This window comes from Cydia amplana, chromosome 8 (assembly GCF_948474715.1).
Source record: "Cydia amplana chromosome 8, ilCydAmpl1.1, whole genome shotgun sequence".
In the NCBI taxonomy this organism is placed as follows: Eukaryota; Metazoa; Arthropoda; class Insecta; order Lepidoptera; family Tortricidae; genus Cydia; species Cydia amplana.
Window position 1 is genome coordinate 14,637,688 of NC_086076.1, and position 12,050 is coordinate 14,649,737.

A 12,050-nucleotide genomic window follows, 5' to 3' on the forward strand; every position below is an offset into this window, starting at 1 on the left:
GCATCGTATTTTCTCGGATAGGTTCGTATTTGTCATGCTACTTCAGTCAACCTCAGTACTTTTTGAGCATAACACGTTCGTACGTTTCCGTGAAAATATAATGGTAAAAGATTATGCAATATGTACATCTGTACCAGGATTGGAACCCAAATGTGTAATGGCTTTATATAAATTGAGCCACCGTTCTGGCTTTCAGTATCTGTTGCTTAAATTATTCGTTTCGTTGAATGGTACAGTTAGTGCCCCAACATAATTAATTACGTCTTAGTAATTATTATTAACGGCACCATAAAAGGTGGAATACTATATACAATCTTTTTACATTAATATCCCTCTAACTCATCAAATATTTACAAATAAAACATACACCTAATATGACATAGCCTTTACAGCGCAAAACGGAAAGTTTCCTTTCCTGGTACCTATATACTCCATGGGCGTTAATAACCCGAAAGATTTAAACCAACGATTTTAGAGCCTAATTAGAGTATATAAAGTTATATAACATATAGTCCAAAAACCCATAATTTAACAGATATTAATTATTTAAAACAAATCACAAGTTAAAAAATCTCAATTCTAACACACCCTTATGCGTGACGTAGCCACCAACAAATTTTACACGCAGACGCACTAACTGCATGGTTATTAGCCAGTTTCACTTAATTAAGTTTGGTATCTATCCTACAAAAAGGTTTCACTACCGAAATTGTGTTCTGTTCTCAATCGCGAGAGTGCAAACTATTTACCTTCACGATAACTGGCTGATAGTTTGAAATTGATGTCAATAAAATTACATATTTCATATTATTATTGATTGTCACGCAAGATAAAATCTTAAACATTTGATTGACTGTAATAAATAAAATTCGCCATGCCGCATTATCCTCCGACTCATTTAGCGGATATTCACATTGTGTACGGATTTGGAAAGCCGAAGAACTATGTGGTTCCGGCACGACGGACCCACTTCAGCCTAGAAGTTCGTAAATTGGCTAGACGAACAATACCCTGAGAGGTGGAAGCAACGTCCTAATCCTACCTAACCTGGCCCGCCCGGTCGCCCGACTTAACGCCATTGGTTTTTTTTTCTATGGGGAACTCTGAAAGATAAGGAATACTCAACACCAGTGAACTCTGGAGAAGAATTATTAACCTGTCAAATCCCACGATGTGACGTCACCATAAGCGTTCTGGCTCATATATGAGCCGTGGGAGCGGACGAGTTCGGAAGAATTCGAACGGCTTCCGAAGAAATAAAGAACACTTTTGTAAACCTAACTAATGAAATCTGTTTAAAATTAAATCTTTGTGCTGAAAACGGTGGTACACACTTCGAAAACCTAATTAACACATTAAACAGAAAACAGTATAAATCAATACATCGAGAATTTAAAATACGTAGTGATAAGCATGGTCGATATTTTAACAAAAGGTCATTGATTTTAACAAAGTAATCATCCCTTTCCAGCTGTAGTACGAGTTAAAACAATAAGAGGCATGATTTCTTTCGGATATAATCATAGTTATTGGCTTTGGTTACCTCAGTTAAAGGAAAAGATTTTATCGCAAAGTTTCAACAATAATAACTGCACTGTACTGTTGTAGTAACTAATGAAGTTTTGATTAAATTTTTGGTATTTTGAGGTGCCAATAAAATTGAAATAACTTCAACGTAAACATAATCCCTAGACATAACTTGACACTTCTTGTCATTCCATTCAATGCAAGTCACTGCATTCGCCGTGCATCGTATGATATCGGAGTGATTCGTAAAATGTCATACTCGTTCTCTGTTTCTCTACTTGAGATTAATTAAACTCGCTCACTCTCTGAAGTAAAGGTTTGTTCACAAAGAAGCGGTAAATTAATATGATTTAATTTGTACTGAAATAGTAGTTTAATTAAAACACATAATTGGACCCATATTGATATAACATTATTTACTCGTACTGCCGTCAAATATACGTGGTTTAAATCTTTCGGGTTATTAAATTCCGCGGTGTATATTATTAAAGAATGTCTCTTTTGATGCAGGATAAGGGCACATTCAAATTATTAGGCGTATAATTTGCGGCTACTATACACGCTTTCGTTTCAAGTACTCTCAGGATTAACCGTCCGCGTCACATATACGTAATATTATATGAGAACAAATTGACTACGGAAACCGACGGAATAAACGAAATGAAACCTAAAACCAGTATCATTAATAATACGCTCCGAGTGAATCTCTCTTTACTGAAACGGGGGAATCTGGGAAACTTATTGATGCGCGTGAGATGATCTGCGACGCGTGTCAAGCTCGTATCGCTCGATATAACAATATCAACAATTTTACATAATGTTAAATCAGAACATTTCGATTATTAATACTATATAAAATTTATTATTAACTCATTTAATGGCACGGGAGGAATAATCTTTTTGTGTGTTAATTGTACATAATAAAATTGATACAAAACACCGCTAAACGATACAATCCCGATGTGTGCCCATAGGTCGGGCTCAGCAATTTACCATAGCCATCGCCGTAACATGACACGACAGTGGCCATCGGTATTGGTATCATATTTTCAATACATTCACTGCCAGTGAAAAGAGCTAATAACTTATTATCGGCTACTACAAACGTAGCTCTTATAGCTCGTGCTAACAGTGAATGTTTTAAAATATAAATTAATCTTCTAGCTAAATTGGGTGATATCGTTTTGCTAAGCTTTTTCGTGACGGTTAATAAATAGTTTGATAAAGTTACATAAACACGCTTGTGATGCGAGAATTATTCGTCTTGACACAAATGTTTTCTGTCGGTAAAACATTCGTTTTGACGGATGTTACCCTAATGCTGTAAAGTGTACTTGTACAAGTAGGATTTTAGGACTCAAGAAGCGGGAAGGTTAACGTTTCACTGTGCTCCGAGCGCGAAGCCGTATTTAATAAACTAAAATATGTCTGATAAAATAAAGAGAATATCCTCCACTTTGCAGTCTTTTGATCACTTCATAACGTGCCTCATGCACGTAGTTAATGGCTGCATGCGGATTAAATTTCACATGAGCTTGTTACCGGCCGGTATGCATTATTCGGGAGTACCTACTGTTACTGTACGGTACAATTTTGAGTGTATCGCACACTCGTAAGTTCCAAAACATTCGTACTAATAGACGTACTGAACATCGGCAACTATAGTGGATGATGTTTCACGGCAGAAAGGATTATTTAAACATACAGTGCTTCCTAAGCGCATTGGGAGAACCTGTGTAACCGAGGACATCGATAACGCATAGTTAGTTATTACCGATCTACGAGTCGATATAAGTATTGGGAAGTTTCAAAACCAATATGCGAATTATGTAATAGCCTGTTGTAAATGCTCCACATCAATCGAGTATTGATAAAGTATTGAACAGATTTGAATATATGTCTAAACAAATAATTTATTTTGACATTGTTGTTCCAAATTGCGTACATTAAATCAAAATATAGTAAGAATATTATTATGAACATTTTAAGGCAAATAAAGTTGCGGGCGTAAGCATTAGGTACATATTATTATGCATGTAAATAAATCATAATTTTACCGCTTGTAAATCATGTTTTATTTTCCTTGTTCAGGTTATAAAAATGCTGGTGTTGGTCGTGGCGCTGTTTGCGCTCTGCTGGCTTCCTTTGCAGAGCTATTTATTGCTTCAATCGTTTTTTCCTTCAATAAACGAGTAAGTTTATGAAATGTATTACATTAGAAAAACAAATAGCCCATGTTATCGTTTTACATTGATTTTGGTTATGTAATACCTAGATAATTTTTAAAATGTAAACTTGTCTATCTTTGAGTTTAACTTTGATGCGTAAATTATAAACATATAAGATCAACTTCCCATATCGATAAACTCAATTATCGACGCTCGTTCTATATACTAGTGATCGCCCCAAACATTGTGTGTGTTTTTTGTAACTATTGTTTTGAACACAAGTATGAAATTCACACAATATAGCATATTTTAAATAATCGCTAGGTTATATAAAGCCGTAATAAGCACTATAAAATTGTTAAAATTATCTTAACCTCTTTATTGGTTGATTATAAATCAAAGCAAATTGAGTTATTATTTGATTTAATTTTTTCTTTTAATAAAAACATATTTTTACAAGCAAACCTTTGAGTGATCACTAGTATATAGAACGAGCATCTATAATTGAGTTTATCGAGAAAGGAAGTCGCTACCTGTCAAGAAAATTTGCTCCACGGATTCCTATGTCTGATCATCAGCATTGTAGAATATTTTACCGTCTGCTAATAATATTGTTATGTTATATGACTTGTTTCCTTTCAGATACAGATACATAAACGTAATATTCTTCTGTTTTGACTGGCTGGCCATGAGCAACTCGTGCTATAACCCCTTTATCTATGCTATTTACAATGTAAGTACCTTACTCTTAATGTCAGTAACTTATTTGTTGCTTTTCTATTCGGAAGGCGTATTCGCCTTCATTATACCAAGTTCTACTATTTCATATTGTGTAAAATAATTAATCTCTGCCGGTACGCAGGTCATATTTTCTTATTAATCGAAGTACGGTGTCTTGAGATTCATTTGCAAATTAATTTCCCTGGCATCGATATTAAATTTATCGCACGTAATTTGTGCTCGTTTATGGCACGTGGGACGTCGTAAGTCGTAAGGGAGCACTGACTAAGTCATATTAATGTTGTAATAAGATAGGTATCCCTGTTCAATAGAATTTGAGATAATGAGTTCGCTGGTTTATTTCTATATTAGTAAAGAATTTGAATAAAAATATTATTTTTGTTACAGGAAAAGTTCAAAAAGGAGTTTAAGCAGCGATTCACATTTGGAAAAAAGCCGATGCGATTTGACAGCTACGAGGTACTTATGAATATTAAAATATATATGGCTACCTAATCCAAGGCAACATTTTCACAATCGGTAGGAAAAGTATATGTTAAACCAGCTCAATTTCTGGTAAAGAAGAAAGCAACTTTAATTTCCTGTTTAGAAAGTCTTAGTAAGTATTTTAGGGAAAGTAGATGAAAGTTCCTAAAAATTGAGGTAATTTGTAACTTTGTTCCAACTTATTCGCCAGCTGAGAATACGTTCGTGCCATATCCATTTTGGAGCAAAATCGTTTTTTAATGGTTTCTTAACACGTTCGCTGCGTTACGGGGGCTTTTGAACCCCGTTCGATGTTATCATTCAGTGCGGAGGCTAAAAATCGTGTCTTACTCGCTGGTGCGGAAGCTGTATCTTGGTTATTTTTATGACTACGATAAAGACAAATATAGTTTTGAGTTTCTTGTTAAAAGTATAACCAAGTGGTATATTCAAAATATACGAGGTCTCAGGAACCCCGTACCGACCAGGGAACAAAAATTTCATTCTAGTGCGATACGGGTTCCAGTGAACCCCGTATAGACTTTAGCTGGCCCGTACGGGGTTATGACCACAGAGTCACTAGTGCAGTCATCATTGCAAGACTTTTTATCGGCAAATTAAAAATAATGCGTTCGAGAGGTATGCTATAATGGTCTCATTGCGAAAACAATGTAGTTAACAATTGGTATAGTTTAGAACAACTAATATACTTCACGACATATCATATCACTGAATGTTACGTATTGTTGACTGGTGCTCAGAAGTCAATTTTGACACCAATCAGTTCCATACATGTTGTGTCGGAAAGTGACGTTTTTATTATCAAAACTTTAGGTTTCAACCTGAAAAACTATATCGAATTTTTGATATAGTAAACACTAAAATATCGATTGTTTTATTTTCCATCTCTATTGATTTATTGATATAACTAAGGTATGTGCGTTACGGGGTTTGCTAAGCCCCGTAGGTTTTCAATTTTAGTGCGATACGGGGTGAAAATAACCCCGTGATTTCATTTCTATATATTTTCATGCGTTTTTATCGTGTCTACGTGCGAAGCGAACTTGACGTAGGTAATTTCATAGTCTTTAAACTTGTCAAAAAATAAATTATACAATATAATATTTCAGGACTTTATCGCCGTTTCAACAGACTTGGGTGTACGGGGCACTTTTATACCCGTACCGCACCACGGTGTAAACCACTACGGGGCGGATTAGGCCTCGTAACGCACTACATTTTAGGTAAAGGCTTGCCGCAGTGAACGTGTTAAATAACAAAAAACATGCTATAATTGACACTGCAATGCGGATATGGCACAACATTTTTGAAAAACATATTTTTCAAAAATGTTGTGTCATATCCGCATTTTACTATAGGATAATTACACTCTGTTAACAGAAAATTATCACAAAAGTGTGACATATCCAAAGCTTTTGTGTCATATCATACATTGTACGTTTAACATTTACTCATCAAAATGGATATGGCAATAATAAAAGTGCTTTTATTTCATGATTACCACTATATTCACAATATTTGTATAGTACTATAAATAGTAAACATATGTGCATAAATGATAAATAAGTTCAATACTTCCTAAATGTAAAACTTTTCGAGAATTTTTTTTTTTGCTTCTTTTCGCTCTCCTGTAAACCAATGTAAGTGGCGTATGGCACAAACATATTCTCACCCAGCGTATTGGCTAATGGTTTGAGCAGAATACTTTTACTCGTAGTGATACATAAAACGCAACAAAAACGTGGACTATGAGCAGTATGAAGAATTCCAGGGAGTGTGCGACAGCTGCCAACCCCATCTCAGGCAAGCTGTCGTTATCAATCTGTGCCTTAAAAGGGGCACTTTTATACACGTCCTACATGACGTGACATATCACATATATATCTGAATTATGCCAATACTGGCGACTGTGTAGGTTATCTGATAGAAAATCCGATGGCTGAAATATGTTATAGAAAGTGACAATGTTATATATATGACTCTTTCATAAATGTTTACAGAATTCATAATTCATAACTGTAGATAGATAACATTTTTGGTATACAGCGGTTTAAAATGTAAATAGTTCTCATTCCTATAGGATTATTATATTAAGTACACTGTTAAGCCAATAAAGGCTAAAATGTGTAATGATGAAAACGTGTGTGTGAGACTTTTTGATTGTCGAAAATTTGCGGTGAAATGGTTAGAAATTTAACTTACGATATTTTTCACCAAGAAGAGTATTAACATTCTTTTTTTCCTAGGATGGACAGTCGTATCGCACGCGTGTTTTATCATTCCGCTCGACGAATGAACGCAGCGTTTACTCGGCGAGAAAATCAGCCAGCCTAGCGCCCGTCGACGGCACGCGCTCCACCCGCTCTTCCTGCCATTGTATCCGTCAAGACTCGCAGAGGGAAAATGGTTTCCAATCAATGAAGGACCTTGATGCTCACAATTTAAATCAAACGTTCAATGGCACTAAAAGGCGGCTCGAAACGAAAATATCCGGAAACGACTTACCCGTAGGCGACGAGAGAGTCAGCGAGTTGTACATCTTCCCTAACAGCAACATTGTCGAGTTCACAGACATATCCTATGATGATAAAGTGTAAATGAACTTTTCATATAATAAATGTGATTTTTGTCATAAAATAAGTATAGTATAGTATCTATGATCGCTAAGAAAATGTGATTTGTTACACTAATTGTAACCGACACCAAGTGTCACAACGTAGAAAACTACGATAATGTAATCAATATGTAAATTGTGTACAGTAAACATATATAGGTATATGCCCCCTTATTCATAAACGTTTACTCATATACCAATACACCGGAAAGGGACAAACGATTATTATCGGCTTGTCAACTTTAACCGGAAAGGGACAAACGATTATTATCGGCTTGTAAACGCTTATGGATAAGGGGGTTAAACTTTACGTTATTGTAACTGTTAGATAGTATTATTTTTAAATTAAGCTAAACGTTTAAAAGATCGTTTGCGAAAGACTGTACAATTCCAGATTATTGTAAACTGTGTAGAAAATAAAAATTTAGGTTAATATCCATGTTTTCTGATAAAGTCAATCTAGGCGTAAACTGGCGTAAAGAACACAAGAATAGAATGCTGTGAATTATTCCGCCATAAATCCAACGTAACGATGTGGATAACCATTAATTCATTCGCGCTGCAATAGGGTATTTCGTCTGAACTGACATGCTACAACACTGTCTGTTTCACATGACTTGATATTGTTCAACATAGTTCAGTAATACGCCCCCTAGTCTTTGTTGTAGTCAAGTAAGCATTTTTAGACATCCGATGCTTAGAGCACAGATACAGACCGAAAATGTTAGTTAATATTTATCAAGCTAACCTCCTATTAGCATTTCCATAGATAAGAAAAGCCTTGTATCAAAGGCGACGTAGAATCTCAGCAACTAAAATCTGGCAACTTGCCACCACTTCTAGTAAGTAGCCTGTTATTCTATCTTAGATATCGCTATCGGATTTCGGACTACTCTTTGGACAATAGAACTGTTTTCTTAGATACAGTTTCGCCACGTTTGCAAAAGTTTGTTGAATGGAAAAGTGACTTGGATATGTAAAAATAGCAGTAACAATAAACACCACGATTGCCGGGAATCATCCAGATCACATTGGCTATTTCTGTTGTAGTTGTAAAACTTTTGATAATTTTAGTTGGAAACGAATATTAACCGAAGATCATAGAAATGACTAAAAGTTTCATTGTTTATAAATATATCATACCTATGTCACTTAACATGACGTTTGATTCATGAACGTATATGCCATCAGGGATGAAACTGCGTTTACAAATTAAACATGACACATACATGTACATTAATACATGGTAACTATTAGAACCCCAAATTTTAATACTTAAAGATTTTTATTTACCTATCCTAATAAAAGTGGATTAGAAAGTTTGTTTTACAAACACTACTGAAAAGTTTTCGATTGTACAAAATAATATTTTTAGGACAAATGAAAGTTATTCGCCGTGTGAAATTATGAAACAAACAAGATTTAGTAGATACGTTAATAAAATTATACTTCACGTCAAAATAAACATTCACAACTCTGCTCGTCGTTTTTTATTGATATTTTGTTATTTTAGTAACAGTTGGAGGAAAAACACCGCAAATGCACATACCTTGTGATTTTATAGACGGCAATAAAACTTTTTTACGGAGAATCAACCAGCCGTTAACTGAAGAATTTCATTTCAATGAAATTTACGATGAATGAGTTTTTTGTCTCTTTGGTAAAAACAGCATATCTTAAAGAATAAAGGGTTTGAGTGGCCAGCTGCCACTCTTGAGGTATTTTTACTCTTAATCTAGTTTTATGACGAAATACGACACTTTCCTTGTTTGTTCATTTTGCGAAATTTGGCGTTTTTAGGTTATTGATTATATGGAGATACCTGTCATCCTACCCATCGAGTTTGAAAAATACTATAAGTGGCTAGCACTAGCACAGACGATATCAATGACTGTGAATTTACTTATACTTAAAACCTACTACGGTTAGAAAGTTCTTAACATTCGGACCGGTGTTCCGAAAGGTCGCAAGTTCGAGTTTCGCCCGAAGCGGTGAATTTTTCCATTTTACCTTTAATCTATAGGAATTTGCTCAAATAAAAATAAGACACATAAACCCAGAGTCAATATTGGAGAAAAATATTTTGCATGCTTTTGACAAAGATAATGTCAGTCTTCGTCAACCACAGCCACATCTGAAGTTAGATAAATTCATGACAAGACAGTCACAGAGATAAGCCATCATGGACTCATTTAGACGACGCGTGAACTTGCATGCGAGTTTAGATACATTGCAGACTATTGAGGTAACATCCAATTCAGCCGACTGATCAAATACCGCAATGTAAGTACTTAATGAAACTCGCATGCGAAATGTGTGTGGTGCTGGCGGCGGATAGAAAGGATTAGCTGGAAGGACAAAAAATTTAATTAGGTATATAACTTAGCAGACGTTTATGAATAACGCCGTTAATATCTTATGCGTACTGTTTTCAAGCTGTCCAGTATTGGGCCTCGGCTTCGGATCCATTTCCGAAACAAACGAGCGACATCCGGGCACAAAAAGTGGCTCATTAGCTTTGCCGCGTATATATATATATATATAAAATTGAAAAACCAGAACGGGATAAAACGCGAGGGAAAAAGCGAGATGGCGCCTTACAAATTTCTAAGAAAGTTTTTGACACGTTTCTCGAATACGACGCAAGTATGATAAGAAAAAACTGTTTAAATCTAAATATGAGAATAGAACAAGAGCATAAAAAGTATCGCTTTCGCTGCGTATTTGAGTGGTTCTTGATATGGTAAATGAGAATAGGCACCTTTTGAATTCCATTGACAATAGAAGGGCAAAGATGTTAAGACACCTTTAACGACACTATGATTTCATAAAAAAACTTATATCGATCAAGTAAAAGAAGAAGTAAACGTCGTGTCGTATTCGTATCATTAAGTCAAAGATATGGCATTGGATAGTAATAAATGGAAATTGCTCCACCGACAAGAGGTTATCACTTGAATACATGATGAGGGTGCAACTAAAGCCATGTAACTATCATCGTTAAAGTATTTTCTACGATAGCGACTGCCACACACTTTTCCAACGAAAACTAAGCCTTATTGAATTTAGTAAGGTTTCCTCAAGATGTTTTTCTTCATCGAGAAGCAACCGGTAAGTATCAAAAAGTTCAAAGAAACCTATTGGCCCACATTAAATGTGGTCCGTGTGTCCGTGGCACAGACAAGACATCCTCCAGACTGAGCATAGTAGCGCTACCCCCTCTGCCACAAATATACGGTAGTTCTACTTCATTTTCGAGTCAAAGTGTCTTTGTGTGACGTCCGTGTCTTTGAACAGACCAATCACGGCACGGGACTCGCTCACGTCGTCCCCCGCACCCCAGTATTTTTGGCAGCATCGGTTTCATGAAATAATTGCTCTAAACTCTGTCTAGAGGATTCCGAGGATTCCTAGTCTATGGTCCGTGGTCTCCGAGAAGACTGGCTAAGGTTGACATCAACATCTAGCCACACGAGTTTTTCGAACTACCTGAACTTAAATACGCGATTAAGTCCCGTTTTACAATTTAATTATGAGTAAGCGAAAGATTTCAAAATTTAACTTAGCAAATGGTTTTAAGCGTTGAGAGGATTGCAAGGCCAGAGAGGCAAAAAACTTTGCCGGTGAAGTAGAAAGAAAACAAATTATAATGTAAATGTAAATAATAATAGAGTTAAAATAATATGTGTTAACTGTCATTCTCATCAGGTAATGTGAATCAATAATCATGCAATTTGTATCAAAATACTTTGCGCTCTAAATGATAAAATTAAACTGCATAAGTGCACATTGATTTCAAAGAACAAAGAGAGCCTTTTCAAGCAAGTGTGGAGCAAAAAAATTAGTACCTAATACATGCCATAACTAAAGTAAAAAAAGAAAATAAACTTAGTTCATTTCGTCTACATATATTTTCTACAATAACATGCCACAGAAAAGTATACAAACGAGTAGAGAGAAAACGCATTTTTTAATGAACCAACCAATAAATCAATGTACAGTCACGCTCCGTGATTGTTACGCCATTTAGGGTTCTAGCTAAATTGGACATTTCATAGCGTAAGTATGGAACAACCAATTTAGCTAGGACCCTAAATGGCGTAACAATCACGGAGCGTGACTGTACAACGTAACAATAGAAAACAATTAAACACGGTAAATAATATGCTATCATGCGGTATTTGTAATTGTCTCTTTCTAAAACAGATCGTGACAACGAGAGGCAAACAGAGATACATACTTACATTTAAAATACGCGACAAGCGTATTAATGTTCGGCAATTTCGCTTTGATCGAAAGCCAAGTTATTTAAAACTTTTCATTATTCTTGACGGCTCTTAGAAGTGATATTAGCAATCAAAAGTTCGTGAAATTTATTCCAGTTCTTGAGGTCAATTCATAAAGTGATTTCGTAGGATTTGATTTTCGGTTTTAATGGATCAAGTTATGGTAAAACTAAGCCTTGTATGTTGTAAAAGACGAGTTGAGCCTTCACGGCTTCGTTGGGCCTCACG

General features: G+C 35.5%; 1 protein-coding gene across 1 annotated transcript in view; it reads right to left on the bottom strand.

The window, feature by feature from the left end:
* LOC134650479 (uncharacterized) overlaps nt 1-12,050 on the bottom strand; it is a 166,278-nt gene that overhangs the window by 106,443 nt on the left and 47,785 nt on the right. The window lies entirely within an intron of this gene.